Source organism: Pteropus vampyrus, unplaced genomic scaffold, assembly GCF_000151845.1.
Source record: "Pteropus vampyrus isolate Shadow unplaced genomic scaffold, Pvam_2.0 Scaffold296, whole genome shotgun sequence".
Classification (NCBI taxonomy): domain Eukaryota; kingdom Metazoa; phylum Chordata; class Mammalia; order Chiroptera; family Pteropodidae; genus Pteropus; species Pteropus vampyrus.
Genome location: NW_011889077.1, coordinates 620,420 through 626,911, shown reverse-complemented (window position 1 = coordinate 626,911; position 6,492 = coordinate 620,420). Strand labels below are relative to the sequence as shown.

General features: G+C 54.8%; 1 protein-coding gene and 1 long non-coding RNA gene across 2 annotated transcripts in view; both read left to right on the top strand.

The window, feature by feature from the left end:
- Positions 1–6,492, top strand: part of CUNH21orf33 (chromosome unknown C21orf33 homolog) — a 47,078-nt gene that overhangs the window by 37,206 nt on the left and 3,380 nt on the right. The gene's annotated exons all lie outside the window — the stretch shown is intronic.
- Positions 17–3,123, top strand: LOC111729986. The gene is made up of 3 exons (XR_002776497.1): positions 17–233; positions 478–2,013; positions 2,920–3,123. It is a non-coding gene; the product is annotated as an uncharacterized LOC111729986 (long non-coding RNA).

Sequence of the window (6,492 nt, the reverse complement as noted above, 5' to 3'; positions counted from 1 at the left end):
GCTGGCACCTGTTTGTCTCCGTGCACAGCCCCTTGTCTCAGTGTCCTGAGACCTGAAGACCCAGGGGAGGGCAGGTGGCCTCGCCCACACAGCTCCAGGACCCGGCACGGCCACTGCCCACCCTCTGCTGCACGGGTCTGGCGAGCCGCTCACGGACACAGGGAGAAAACGGCCATGGCCGGGGGTGAGCAGTGGCTCTCCCAAATGCACTGCGCTGTCTTTACCTGCCCCAGGTAAGTGGGCAGGTGAGGGGTCAGGAACCCAAACCAGAGCCCAGTCGCCTGGGCGGCTAGTTGTCTGGCTGTGGGCAAGCTCTGCCTCAGAGTCCCCATCTAAGACAGGCGGTCACAGCACTCAGCCGGGTGGGAAGATTCAAATCTTTGTAAACACGGGTGACCCTCAGAGCTGTTTTGTTTTTCTATTGTTGGTGCACCCCCCAAACGAAGACTCGAAACGCTCCATCTCCTTCTATTGTAGAAAAATCCCAAACCCAGTCCAGCGAAAAACCACGCAGTCACTCAGAGAGAAGGGGAACTCAGGTTTATCACGCGCCGTCCCGGTCCCAGGGGAGCCAGCGCTCTGGAGATCCGGGCCGTGTGCTCGAGGGCGACATTCCTTATATACAAGGATTTTACACAAGCTGATTGGTCAGCTTGAACGCGAACCGTTACAAACGAGACTTGCTACGCAGATCGCAAGTAGTAACACTGGAGAAGGGCGGGAGTTGCTAAGGGTAACCAATGGATACACATCGTTACAGGAAGCGGATCTGCCAAGATACAAGGTACTCCAAGGGGCGGGGCTAGACGGGCACAAACAGTTACAGTTACAGGTGGAGCGAAGTGCAGGCAGCTCGCGCGCCCGCGCATGAGCCCCGCACGCAGCAAGCACATCTACAGAAGCAGAACGAAGAGCTGATGAGCTTTTTGATGTAAATGCCTCAGATTTCCAATTCATTCCTCCCTTTTGATGCCCGTTTAGATTCTTCATAGGGCATCAACCTCACGATCTCCTTCACGATCTCCCAGTGCCAGGGACCGGCAACTCCACTGGGCAAAGACCTTTGCTGTCGTTTTTCTTTCTACTGTAGCCTCCGTGAGGGAGGTGATCGTCCCGACAACATGAGGCCACAGGCCAGGCAGAAGGAGGCGGGCTTCCCGAAGGAGGAACGCTACTCCAACGAAGGTCTTACAGCCTCCGAAGGTGGAGGGTCAACCTCCAAAGAGGCTATCGGGGTCTCGCCCGTGCCAGGCTTGCACGGCACATGCTCCAGCTTTGTCATCTGCTTGACGTGATCTTCGACTGCCTGGTCCTGGTCCTCTATCTGTACACAGCAGCTGGCGAGATTGAATTTCCCACATACGCCTCCTTCTGCCGCTAAATGATAATCTAGCGCCAACCTGCTCTGGTTGATGGCGTTTCTCATCTGCGTCTGTCGATGTGCCAGGAGGGTCTCGTTAGGAATGATCTCTAAGACGGCCTGCAGCCAGATAATTAGGTTTAACATGTAAATGGGGTACGGTATCCCCACGATCCATCTCTTGCCCAAGTGGCAGGCCCGTAGTATTGGATTCTGTGTTCTGGGGGCCACTCCTCATCCTCCCGGCCCCCCATCTGGAGTTCTCTTTATGCCCTTTGCAGGGGTCATGGGACCAGGTGACCAAACTGTTCCCCTGTTTTCAGAAGTAAGAGGAAAAAGGATAGTTTTATCCTGCCAGTAACACAGCTTCTTTCCCAATTTGTGGGGAGGCAAATCCAGGAAAGCCCACGCGGAGCCGTCCAGTCTCGGGCCTGCCTGCATTATGCCAGGCTTTAGTTAGCCCTGGGAATCTGGCCAATGGGTCTCTCTCTTTTCTGCTTCCCAGACACACGCTTTGTCTGGAGGTGGCATTATCACATCGCTGGCCTGAGCAAATTAAGTTTCTGACTGAGTGTTTGAGGATCCCTCCGCCTCTGGCCAGGCAGTATTGTCCTATAATGGGATGTTCCAAAATCCATTGACCATCGTTTGAGGTACGTGGGGCTGTTATATCTGGCACTGTCTGGTTGGGAACCAGTTCAGGAGCTTCTCATGGCCATCTGTCTCCCACTAGGGTTCCCCCACATCCATAGCAGGAAGTGACATTCAGGGAGTGAGCTGTTCCTTCCGCCGTTCCGGGAAACAAGTTTTTAATTGATTGTGGCGATGGGGCAGCGGTTCAGTTACTTCCTTGTAGAAGGACTTATGAACCTGATAGACTTGGGCCGAATGGGCTGGTGCTGGACCTTTAATATGAATACGAGTTTGAACATAAGGATTTAGCCCGTCCCATCAATGCCAAGTGTCAGTGCCTCTCCGGAACTCCAGCGGGGGTTCAAGGGGTTGGTTACGATAAACTCCAATGGACTGCACACGTGTGTGAGGCGGCTCGATAAGGCTACCACTTTTCTTAAACACACCTTTTTCTTGGTGGTGGTATCTTTCTCCCAAGTGGCCCATAGGACACATGGGGCCATATATACTTTTCTTCTGTCCTGTAACTTTCTTCCCAGCTGAGAGAGCCTCAGGATCCCCCTCCCTCCCTTTGGCCCTGACTCATAGCAGCACAGGCATCAGATTTGAGGATTATCTTATTAGTATTTTCTTCCATTCTCGTCTGGGCCAACATGGGTCCCTCTGTCCATCCTCCCCCGTGGTCCCTCAGAGCTGCCCCCATCTCAAAAACTATTTCAGTGGGAGAGTTATTTGGGTTGTAACATACTTAAGGTTGATTACTTCCTGGGTCGCATATTGAATATTGAGTCTGGTCATAGGTACAGGTCCCTTTCTGAGTTCCCTGACAGTCATAGTAGCTACAGAAAATTAAGGTCGTCTTACCTCCTTCGGCGACGTGACTGCATAGCTCACAGTCTCCTGCCCTAATTTCCTTCCCTCCCCAGGGTCCAAATATAAGGAGTCTCATGATGAAATTTCTCAGGCTTCGGCCGTGCGTGGGCCAGCCAGCTACTGGTTTGGGGCGTCCGGCACGGGGCCGCAGTCCCGCTGCCGCCGGCAGCCCTGAGATCTGCTCTCCTGCTGGGCTCGGACACTCACAGTCACCCTCCTCGTCAACTCCCCGTCGTCCATCCGCGTCTGCAGGTCTGAGCTGGGCGTCTGAGACCAGTCGTCAAACAGCCCCGGCCAAGAGCATGTCCCGCCCCTTCCCCAGCGGGACACGATGCTCCCTGTCCCCCGGAGCTCTCCCTGTCCTGCGCAGGACGGATCCTCCTCCCCATGCCGTCACCCGTGCTCCCGGGCCTGGCGCCCACCGTTCACCCCGGCGCAGGCCTGCACCCTCTCTGGACTCCCTCGGGCCCCCCGGGGAGGACTGAGTGAGGGGCTCTGGTCCTCTGATCGCCTCCCCGAGTTCTCCGCGTCCGTCTCCTTCGCTGGTTTTTCTTCTTAACGCCGCTCGGTCGCCTGCCCTTGAATAGTCCTTGCACTGCGGAGCAGACCTGCTCCACGGTCACGGCGACGATCGGTGCCATGTCTGTTCACGGGGAGGGTCTCTTTGCCCGTTTTAGCCCGAGCCTTTGCATCTGTGGGCGTGTGTGAAGTGGCGTCGTTTTCACGTGCTGGCTTTCTGGAGTTACGTTTTCGTGAATTAAAGGATGTTTTCCATCTTCTCTCGTGGCCTAGAAAACTTTACACGAGATTGAAATATCTACTTAAATAGTAAATAAAGTTCAGTTGGGCTGGAATTTCCCAAAGGCAGGTCTCTGATCACGGAAGTCGGACGGCTCAGATGTTCCCGTTCTTCTCCGAGTGATTTTGGTAAAATCTGTTTTGCCAGAAAAGCGACTCTCCCCTCCATGTTTGCATGGGGATGGGCCCGACTGCCTCCATCGCAGCCCCCAAAGTCCCCGGCGGGCCGTGCTGGCAGGCTGGGCGCCCTGCCTGCTGCTCGAGCGCGTCCCTGGGCGGGGTCCGGGCCAGCACCCTCGACTGTGGCCAGGTTGTCGTGTGACTGTCCTTCCTGAAAGGACCTCTCCCTCTGGGAGCAAACGGGGTGTGTCCTCATGGCAGGGACCATATGAGACATTTAGGGAGAGACCTCTGAGGGGTATAGATTTCACACACACGTTCCCCCTCCGCACCGCCCTGGGAGACCCCTTGCCAAATGTCATCGTGGTCAAAAACAGGTCAGCCAGGTGAGAAGGTTCCTCACGGGAAAGGTCAAGGCTCCCGATTCCCCACCCCCAGGCCGGTGCCTTCCTTACCTTGACCCTTGGGCATCGGCTTTGTCTTAAAGTGAAATTCCTTTAAATGTTTTAAGTTCAATTATAATTCAATGTGTTCACTTTTCTCTTTGAGCATTTCAAATACCGCTGAGGTGTTAGCAGCACAAACCAAACTTCTCAAACACTTAAATTACTTTTATTTATCTAATAAATTAAGCTTATAACAAATCAAGTCCACTCACACACTCTAATACTGTTTTCAAACTTTATTTAACGCCTCTCAGCTTGAAATCACAGCTCTCACAGAATTAACAGGCGACGTCTCGACTTCACTTTGAAGACTAATACAAAAAGGCCGACGGAGGGCATTATTTCTATGAATATTTTTCTCGCGTCGGTGCAGCATAGTGTAAGGCTAACTTTGGTACATCTCTGAAGAATTTAATGAGCTGTAAAGCTTCACATTTTTATTAGGAAACTATAATGTAGTTACACTGAGGCTGTTGATTTTTTAAATTGTGCTGAAGTATATATAACAGACATTTGCACACCCACGTTCATAACAGCACTGATCACGAGAGTGGTGGTCTGTCATTTCGGCCATGCCGACAGGAAGAGCTCGGCAGCAGCAAGCACATCCTCACGGCCGTGTGACCGCCCCGCCACCGTCCCCCAGGACTTTCTCACCTTCCCGACCCGAAACCGTCCCCATCAGACAGCCTCCCTTCCCCTCGGCCCCCGTGGCCACCGTCCTACTGTCTGTCCCGTGAACGGGACTGTTTTCGGTACCTGGCCTGAGTGGAACCACTCAGTATTTGTCCTTCTGCAACCGGCTGTTTCACTCAGCCTAACACCTTCAGGGGTGGGCCACGTCGTAGCAGGTGCCAGAACGCCCGTCCCGTCGGGCGGAGCGCGCGTCCGCGGTGCGGGTGGCCCACGCTCCGCGTGTCCCTTCACCCGTCGGTGGGCCTTGGGGCCGTTCCCTTCCACGTCGAGGCTCTCGTGAGTAGTGCTGCTGTGAACGTGGGTGTGCACATGGCTTTCACTTCTTTGGGGCGTGCCCCCAGACGTGTCATCGCTGGATGACGCGGTGATTCTGTTCACTTTCTCGAAGAGCCTCCGCCCTGCCTTTCCTGTCGGCTGCACCGTGCGGCATTGCCACGCGCGGGCACGAGCTCCCGTCCCGCCAACGTCCTGGCCAGCGCTGGGCGCATTTCCGTCTGTTTCTGCTTGTTCATTGTCGTGGTGGCTTCAACAGCGGCCGGCCGGCCCGACCTGCGCGAGGTGCTGTCTCGTCATGGTTTCGATGTGCGTCTCCCTAATGATCAGGGATGCTGAGCATCTGTCCATGTGTTTACTGCCCACTTGTATATCTTCTCTGCAGAAATTTCTATTCACGTTCTTTGCGCACTTAAACCATGGTGCCTTGCGGTTCGTTCGTTGTTGTTGTTGTTGAATTTGAGATCTTCGTGTCGTCTGGACATTAGCCCCTTGCGCATATTTTCCCTCATTCTGCGGTTTGCCTGTTCACGCTGACGATCGTGTCCTTTGGTGAACAAGCGTTTTCAGTCTCCATGTCATCTAATCTGTCTGTTTCTTCTCTTTTGTTTGTGCTTGTGGCGTCGAATCTGAGAACGCATCGCCCAGCCCAGCATCACGAAGCCTTTCCCTTCTGTTTCTGATGAAGGTTTTGTCGTCTCGCACTCAGGAGCCGGGGATCTTTCGCGTGGCGTCGTATGCGGTGGGCCGAGGGGCCGGCTTCGGCCCTGCCTGTGGCCAGCTGGGGCGTTTGCAGGAAGCGCTCGGGGTGGTTCCTGCTGGAGATTTTTCTGTGCTTCTGTCAGGGTGTGGAGCTGCGGCCAAGCGAAAGTTTAATGAAGGCCTTTTGTTTAACCTTGGCTTGGATTTGCAAGTAAACATTGTGAGAGCCAGACTCCGACATCCAAACCTACATGATGAGATTCAGCTGAAAACGATAAAAATCCACACAGAGATTCGCCCACGCAAACGCGATCTTGTCTGCCGCTGTCCCTCAGCCCCGGGTGCTCGGTGGCAACGTAAAAATGGGAGGGTGTGTGAACGCTGGTCTTGCCATCACGTGGAGTCACCAGGCTTAGTGGTCTGCAGGCCGCCCTCGGCCCCTCCCACCTGCCACTTACGCCTGGCCCCGTCGTCTCACCGCGGTCACCATCCTGCCGTAGGACCCGGCTTGTGTGGCCCCCACGCGAGGCCGCCCTGTGCGCCTCCGTCTGTCCACCGACCCGGCTCAGGCTTACCTCTGGCCCACATGTG